We start from the raw sequence: 9563 nt of genomic DNA, 5'->3' as shown, positions 1-9563 counted from the left end.
ATTATGATCAAATCAAACAGTTAATAATTATTATCCATTATTACATGCCGTTATTACTATGTAAGTAATAATGCAAGTACAGTTTAACATGTATTGTAATCAATCATTTGTACACTGTAAGTACACTGCAGGGTTAGGGTTACTGCTGTACAGTGCAATTACAGTGTAAGAATTAATATACTTAATTACACAGTAAAACGTGCATTGTAATTAACTCATTTTCATTAACATTTATGTGGTCAAATGGCTCAAATAGGCATCAAATACAACAATTGGAACAATCAAAAAATATTATTGAGTTTGAGTACTATTTGTGAGTTTTTATTCTTATTGTGAATGTCTAATCTTGTCTAATATTCAGAGTCTAATGTCTAATCTTAAAGGCTAAATACCGTCCGTTGACTAATTAAACAAGTCAGATATATTGCTATTTGTTGGTGCAGAACACATACCGGATGCTGTGATCAGAGATTTGTCCATGCAGAAGCACATAGAGCAATGCACACACGGCGACCACCAGCCCCAAGGTGAGAACTCTCTGGAATCGGGCTCTCATGTTCAAGATAGAGATAGAGAGAGGATCTGCCTAGGTATAGTTGAGACAGAGACTATAAACATCTTCTTAAGAAGTGTAATGTCATGGTGGGATGCAGTGATCTTTTTTTTTTTTTACCTCTCTCCTGCCCCTTTTGGGCACGTGCCTGGTTTCACAGTTGTGCCAGCCAACACTGAAATAAATAAAGGTTCTTAAATGGTTCTTCCTCTGTGCTTAAGGTCCATGGAGAACTCTTGCTCGATAAAGAACCTTTGAATTAAAGGACAAGTTCCCTTTTTAAACATATCTCTATTTGTAAGGTAAATGGCATGTTATAGAAGTGTCCAGACACTTTTTTTGCGATTTCACTTGGTTTTGAGAAACGTATCCATCAGCGATAGACTTCCTCATGCTTGTTCTGCAGTTGCAGGGGCACAGATAAGGCTCCAAAAACACCCAAATACGTACATTTTGAAATGGCAACACTCTTAGTATAGTGATGAAGGTCTTTAGATGTTGTACACATGAAATTGTGTCATTCTGAACTTTATCTGGAACATTATATTCCCTTTTTTTTAAAGGCCAACTCTACTAATCCCCATTTATAATTTACAGAAGAGCATTGTATTTTGTCTGTAAATATCCTTAACCTTACAATTTTTTTAAAGCGATGGTGATGCGCTTGAAACTACTATTTTTTGCAAACCTCTCAGTAGGAACACACTCATAAGGTATCATATTAATCATCCTAAACCTCTAAAATGCAGTGCTCCCGAATAAGTGCTCCGGAATCCTGCACCTTCACCCTCTACCTGGCTTTCAGGTCTCCCCAACGGTTTCTACCGCAGCGGTCACTGTACACAATGCTCTAAATCAAGTGACGCAAAGGATACAAGATAGCTCCCGAGTGGCGCAGTGGTCTAAGGCCACTAGAGATCCTGGTTCGAATCCAGGCTCTGTCGTAGCCGGCCGTGACCGGGAGACCCATGGGGCGGCGCACAATTGGCCCAGCGTCGTCTAGGGTAGGGGAGGGAATGGCCGGCAGGGATGTAGCTCAGTTGGTAGAGCATGGCGTTTGCAACGCCAGGGTTGTGGGTTCGATTCACACCGGGGTATGAAAAATAGTATGAAAAAAAAAAAATCATGTATGCACTCACTAACTGTAAGTCGCTCTGGATAAGAGCGTCTGCTAAAATGTAAATGTAAATACTTTATAAACTGTAGTACAACATACTCGTGAACTTTTGCTCAGACCTGAGGTTTATACCTGTGGTCTAAAATGGCTAGCTTTCAGCTTTTCTCATAGGCCAACCCGGCACAACTAGCCACTATGCTGAGGACGACCAGCTGAGCACATAATTATATCCAGTAACAGAATAACGAATCAACCTACCAGAAACCTTACACGGTAGAGCCACCATCCAATCACATTTGTTAAACAGGTCAACTTGGCCACCAGAGGGAGATTCTAAAACCTCCAACTTCAAGGTATCTTGTTCCCCGTGCCTCGGTCTAAAATGCAGTGTGCCAATAATGCATGTTGCTTCCTTGACTAGGCTACTGACGTTACCCAACATATTAAAGCTGTGTTTTCGCATATATTATCCCCCCAAAAATGTTTGCTTACCGCTTCAAACACATCCACGTGCTTTTACGCAAAAATACATCTAGGAGAATTATACATTTATATTCGTAGCCACATTGTAAAAAAAGTAGAAGACGGTGGTCTTGTCAAATAACTGTATTTTATTTCTGCCACGGCCGGCCCGCTCATTAGGCAGGATGATGGGGCCGCCGATGGCAGCTGATTGACGAGGGCGGCATTTTCTGAGCTAAACTCACCAAGACGCACCTCCAGCAACAACACATAAAACCTCACATAATTCTGCCCCAAAACAATCACAATTTCTCTCAACCAGTGGCATAAGAGCTTTTTAGGTGAGCATTGATGCCTCCCTGTGATAAGCAGTGGCACTTTGTCAAAGGCAGGGGCGCAAAATATTTTGCTTGTCCATTCCCAGCGCGCCTCTCCAGGGTGCTGTTGGAGAGACGCATCTCTGCAGCGCTCCACCAACGTTCCGTCACAAAAATTATCTAACACAAATCATGTAGCAGATATAGGATATGGTAGAAATAATATGTGGCATTTTCTGTAGGCTACAGGCTGGAGATAAAATGTATGATAATGTAATGAGACAGACAATGTTTACATCATGCAGGTTTCTCCAATCAAATAGCCTAACCTAAATGGTGCCCAATCAAATAAAAAATGTGCTGTCATGTTAACAAACAACATATCCTAAAAACAGGACAGGTCAAAGTAAAATGGACAATATGGAATGGACAATCACAACTGTTGTCCAGGAGTTTCACCCCATTGTTATGATCAGTGGTTTCAAGTTTCTATATGTCAATGTTTGTCACCTTGATCATAGCTAAAAATAAAAATACTTCTGCATTTCCAGCTGCATTTCCATTGCCAATAGGCTCACGATAACTTCTGATAAAGTTGGGTAGCTAATATTCTGAGCTTAATTAGCCAAATGGATTAGTCACAGGAATCAGGACTAATAAAGCCAATGCAACAACCTGTTTTACAAATGGTGGGTCTACCACATGGATGGGCATTAATAAAATGCCATTGTGGGCCGACATGGTAGGCTACACCCCAGTAAGTACGAGCCAATGCTTTTTGGACGTCTTTTTTAGGTGCAGTCCGGACCGGCATTAGATGTCTATGTTTGGTTCAGATTTTGTCCATGTCTTTTCAACTTTCATTCAGAACCAAAAATGAGCTTGATTTCAACTTCCCGAAAATACATATTTTCAATGTATGGAAAATACGTATTTTCAACGTCCGGAAATTATTCCTTTTCAACCTCATGGAAAATATGTATTTTAAACGTACGGAAAATGTGTCTTTTCACCTTTCATTCAGAACCTAAATTGAACCTGATTTCAACGTCCAGAAAATACATATTTTTCAACGTGCGGAAAATATTCATTTTCAATGTCCTGGAAATTATGTATTTTAAACGTACGGAAAATAAGTATTTTCACCTTTCATTCAGAACCTAAATTGAACCTGATTTCAACGTCCAGAAAATACGTATTTTTCAACGTCCGGAAAATATTCATTTTCAATGACCAGGAAAATATGTATTTTACATGTACTGAAAATACGTATTTTCACCTTTCATTCAGAACCCAAATTGAACCGATTTCAACGTCCAGAAAATACAAATTTTTCAACATCCGGAAAAGATTCCTTTTCAATGTCTTGGAAAATATGTATTTCACCTTTCATTCAGAACCTAACTTGAACCTAACTTCAACATCTGGAAAATATGTATTTTAGAAGTCTTTTCAACATCATTTTGCTTACTAGGACTATTCTAGTTTTGCAGCTGCATTTTTTGGTCTCGCCTAGGGCGGCAGAACGGCAAGGACCGGCCCTGATTCCTGCTATTATAACTAACTGGTGGTGCAATCAGTAAGGCAGTTAGATTTAAGTTTGAAGGATAGCCTACATCAGCTAAGGTTCAAATAATACTTGGAGCAATGTATTTTATTAAAGGAAATGATGCTCCACTGCTGGTCCTCAAGTCAAATAATGCATACAGTTGAAGTTGGAAGTTTACATACACTTAGGTTGAAGTCATTAAAACTCGTTTTTCAACCACTCCACACATTTCTTGTTAACGAAGTATAGTTTTGGCAAGTCGGTTAGGACATATACTTTGTGCATGACACAAGTAATTATTCCAACAATTGTTTACAGACAGATTATTTCACTTATAATTCACTGTATCACAATTCCAGTGGGTCAGAAGTTTACATACACTAAGTTGGAAAATTCCAGAAAATGATGTCATGGCTTTAGAAGCTTCTGATAGGCTAATTGACATAATTTGAGTCAATTGGAGGTGTACCTGTGGATGTATTTCAAGGCCTACATTCAAACTCAGTGCCTCTTTGCTTGACATCATGGGAAAATCAGAAGAAATCAGCCAAGACCTCAGAAAAAAAGTTGTAGAACTCCACAAGTCTGGATCATCCTTGGGATAAATTTTTAAATGCCTGAAGGTACCACATTCATCTGTACAAACAATAGTACGCAAGCATAAACAACATGGGACCACGCAGCCGTCATACCGCTCAGGAAGGAGAAGCGTTCTGTCTCCTAGAGATGAACGTACTTTGGTGCGAAAGTGCAAATCAATCCCAGAACAACAGCAAAGGACCTTGTGAAGATGCTGGAGGAAACAGGTACAAAAGTATCTATATCCACAGTAAAACGAGTCCTATATCAACATAACCTGAAAGGCCGCTCAGCAAGGAAGAAGCCACTGCTCCAAAACCACCATAAAAAAACCAGACTACGGTTTGCAACTGCACATGGGGACAAAGATCGTACTTTTTGGAGAAATGTCCTCTGGTCTGATGAAACAAAAATAGAACTGTTTGGCCATAATGACCATTGTTATATTTGGAGGAAAATGGGGGAACTTGCACGCCGAAGAACACCATCCCAACCGTGAAGCACGGGGGTGGCAGCATCATGCTGTCGGGGTGCTTTGTTGCAGGAGGGACTGGTGCACTTCACAAAATAGATGGCACCATGACGAAGGAAAATTATGTGGATATATTGAAGCAACATCTCAAGACATCAGTCAGGAAGCTAAAGCTTGGTCGCAAATGGGTCTTCCTAATGGACAATGACCCCAAGCATACTTCCAGAGTTGTGGCAAAATGCCTTTAGGACAACAAAGTTAAGGTATTGGACTGGCCACCACAAAGCCCTGATCTCAATCCTATAGAAAATCTGTGGGCAGAACTGAAAAAGCGTGTGCGAGCAAGGAGGCCTACAATCCTGACTCATTTACACCAGCTCTGTCAGGAGGAATGGGCCAAAATGTATTGTGGGAAGCTTGTGGAAGGCTACCCGAAACATTTGACCCAAGTTAAACAATTTAAAGGCAATGCTACCAAATACTAATTGAGTGAATGTAAACTTCTGACCCACTGGGAATGTGATGAAATAAATAAAAGCTTAAATAAATCATTCTCTCTACTATTTGTCACGGATTCTGCCGAGGCTGCTCCTCCTCCTTGTTCGGGCAGGCTTCGGCGTTCGTCGTCCCCGGAGTACTAGCTGCCACCGTTGAATGTTTCTTTGTTTGATTGCTTTTGTCTGTCTATTGCACCTGTGTCCGTTTGTGTCTGATTATGTGTTCTATAAGTTGCCTGTTTTGTATTGGTTAGGTTGTGTGTTGTTTTTCGCCTGTCAGTTAGTGCTGCGTGTTTGCTCTGTTTGTTGTTTTGGAGTTTACGCACAGTTTGCGTAATCGCTCGCCTCTGTGTGTTTTTGAGGCCGTTTATTGTATTTTGCCTAGTGGTTATCTAGTAAACTTTGTTGGACTAAGCTTCGGTATCCTGCGCCTGACTTCCACACCACACTTACATCAGCCCTTGACAGAACAACACACCCTTATGGAGTCAGCAGGAGCAGCGGCGGCACCCAAGTCGCTGGAGGATCGGATCAGCGACCAAGACACCATGATCCGGCAACTTGGGGCCGCCATGAACGAGGTGTCCAACACTCTACGCCGGTTGGTTACGGGAGAGGTGCCCACGCCTTCGCACACCTTACCATCACCATCGGCCAGTCCTCCTCTCCCAGCAACGGAACCCAGTGGCATTCGGCTCTCGCTCCCGAGGGCATATGATGGTTCTGCAGCCGGGTGTCAGGGGTTCCTCCTGCAGGTGGAACTATACCTGGCCACCATACACCCGGTGCCCTCGGGATACGAGCGTCTCCGCCCTCATCTCCTGTCTATCCGGCAAGGCGTTGGAGTGGGCCAACGCCGAATGGAGGGGAATAGACGCCGCTACCATCACCTACGCGGAGTTCTCCCGCCGCTTCAGGGCTGTGTTCGATCATCCACCTGAGGGGAAGGTGGCGGGGGAGCGTCTGTTCCACCTCCGACAGGGGAAGAAGAGTGCACAGGAGTTCGCCCTGGAGTTCCGGACTCTAGCGGCGGATGCGGGGTGGAATGAGAGGGCCCTCATCGACCATTACCGGTGTAGCCTACGAGAGGACGTTCGTCGTGAGCTGGCCTGCAGGGACACCAACCTATCCTTCGACCAGTTGGTGGACATTTCCATCCGTCTCGACACCCTGCTGGCTACCCGTGGACGTCCCGAGTGGGGGTCGTCCATTCCACCCTCCAGCACCTCCGAGCCGATTCCCATGGAGCTCGGGGGTGCTGGCGCTAGGGAGAGGAGGAGAGAGAACCCGAGGGGGGCCGTCCCCTGCACCAACTGTGGCCGTGGAGGACACACTGCGGCTAGGTGCTGGGGAGGGTCTCCTGGGAGAGGGGACAACAGGTCACGCACCGGGGAGTCATTTCAGGTGAGTAGGCGCCCCACTTACCCAGAGCTCTCTGTTGGTCACATGAGTATACCTGTGAGATTTCCACAGGTGGCACCTCATTCCCAGCATAAGGCGCTAGTAGATTCAGGCTCAGCTGGGAATTTTGTTGATCGTGAATTTTGTTATAGGCTAGGAATTCCCCTTCGGCCGGTAGAAGCCCCTTTTCCTGTTCATGCCCTAGACAGCCGGCCGCTGGGGTCGGGGTTGATCAGAGAAGTCACAGCACCACTTAAGATGACGACGCAGGGGGGTCATGAGGAGATCATTCAGTTTTATCTGATCGACTCTCCTGTGTATCCCGTGGTGCTGGGGCTTCCCTGGTTAAGCGCCCATGATCCTACCATTGCGTGGCAACAGAGGGCTGTTATGGAGTGGTCTGCCCAGTGTGTAGGGAAATGTCTAGGTGTTTCCTTAGGGGCGACCTCGGTGGAGAGTCCGAACCAAGTGCCCGCAATGCGCATTCCCCCTGAATATGAGGATTTAGCACTTGTGTTCAGCAAAACTAGGGCAACACGGCTACCACCTCATAGACAGGGGGATTGTGCGATAGATCTCCAAACAGGAGCGGCACTTCCGCGGAGCCGTGTGTATCCCGTCTCAAGAAGAGACAGCGGCTATGGAGACTTACATAGCCGAGTCCTTGGTACAGGGATACATCCGGTCCTCCACTTCCCCGGTTTCCTCAAGTTTCTTCTTTGTGAAGAAGAAGGACGGGGGTTTGCGCCCGTGTATTGATTACCGTAGTCTCAATCAGATCACGGTTAAGTACAGTTACCCTCTTCCTCTGATTGCGACTATGACGGAGTCATTACGCGGAGCGCGGTTCTTCACAAAGTTGGATCTCAGGAGCGCGTACAATCTGGTGCGCATTAGGGAGGGGGATGAATGGAAAACAGCATTTAGCACCACCTCGGGTCATTACGAGTATCTCGTCATGCCATACGGGTTAATGAATGTTCCTTCAGTCTTCCAATCCTTTGTTGACGAGATTTTCCGGGACATGCATGGGCAGGGTGTGGTAGTATACATTGACGACATCCTAGTGTACTCTTCTACCCGAGCCGAGCATGTAGCCCTGGTGCGCCGAGTATTGAGGAAGCTGTTGGAGCATGACTTGTATGTTAAGGCAGAGAAATGCCTGTTTTTCCAGGAGTCCATCTCCTTTTTGGGTTATCGATTGTCCGCGTCTGGTGTGAAGATAGAGGTTGACCGTGTGTCGGCCGTGCGTAATTGGCAAACTCCAACCACTGTAAAAGAGGTGCAGCAGTTTTTGGGTTTTGCTAATTACTACCGGAGGTTTATCCGGGGCTTTGGACAGGTGTCAGCTCCCATTACGTCCCTGCTAAAGGGGGGTCCGGTGCGTCTGCAGTGGTCAGCTGAAGCGGACAGGGCATTTGTTAGACTGAAGAACCTGTTCACTTCGGCTCCGGTGCTGGCGCATCCGGACCCCGCTTTACCATTTCAAGTTGAGGTAGACGCGTCCGAGGCCGGTATTGGGGCAATCCTGTCGCAACGGTCCGGCACGCCACCCAAGCTCCGCCCCTGTGCGTTCTACTCTAAGAAACTCAGCTCGGCGGAGCGTAATTATGACGTAGGGGACAGGGAGCTGTTGGCTGTAGTCCAGGCCCTAAAGGTGTGGAGGCATTGGCTTGAGGGGGCTCAACACCCTTTCCTCATTCTGACTAACCACCGTAACCTGGAGTACATCCGGGCAGCTAGGAGATTGAACCCTCGTCAGGCTAGGTGGAACATGTTCCTGACCCGGTTTGTTTTTAAGATCACATACATCCCAGGGTCCCAGAACGGTAAGGCAGACGCCCTGTCCCGGCGGTATGACACAGAGGAGAGGTCCATTGAGCCTACTCCCCATACTGCCGGAGTCTTGTCTGGTGGCTCCGGTGGTGTGGGAGGTCGATGCAGAGATCGAGCGGGCACTGCGTACCGACCCTACTCCCCCGAGTGTCCTGTGGGGCGGACGTACGTTCCGCTCGAGGTTCGTGACCGCCTTATTTATTGGGCTCATACATCACCCTCCTCTGGACATCCAGGTATTGGCCGGACAGTGCACTGCCTTAGCGTGAAATACTGGTGGCCAACGTTAGCTAGGGATGTGAGGGTTTATGTCTCCTCCTGCTCGGTGTGCGCCCAGTGTAAGGCGCCTAGACATTTGCCCAGGGGAAAGTTACATCCCCTGCCCGTTCCACAACAACCATGGTCCCACCTCTTGGTGGATTTTGTGACCGACCTTCCCCCCTCCCAGGGGAATACCACCATTTTGGTCGTTGTGGATCGGTTTTCCAAGGCCTGTCATCTCCTCCCAATGCCGGGTCTCCCTACTGCCCTACAGACCGCTGAGGCCCTATTTACCCACGTGTTCCGGCACTATGGGGTCCCCGAGGATATTGTGTCTGACCGAGGTCCCCAGTTCACCTCCAGAATCTGGGGGGCGTTCATGGAACGCTTGGGGGTCTCGGTGAGCCTTACCTCGGGGTACCACCCAGAGAGCAATGGGCAGGTTGAACGAGTCAACCAGGATGTGGGTAGGTTTCTGAGGTCCTATTGCCAGGGCCGGCCGGAGGATTGGTCTAGGTA

Source organism: Coregonus clupeaformis, chromosome 8, assembly GCF_020615455.1.
Source record: "Coregonus clupeaformis isolate EN_2021a chromosome 8, ASM2061545v1, whole genome shotgun sequence".
Lineage (NCBI taxonomy): Eukaryota > Metazoa > Chordata > Actinopteri > Salmoniformes > Salmonidae > Coregonus > Coregonus clupeaformis.
The sequence above is the reverse complement of the archived record's forward strand: the minus strand, read 5'-3'. Positions refer to the sequence as shown.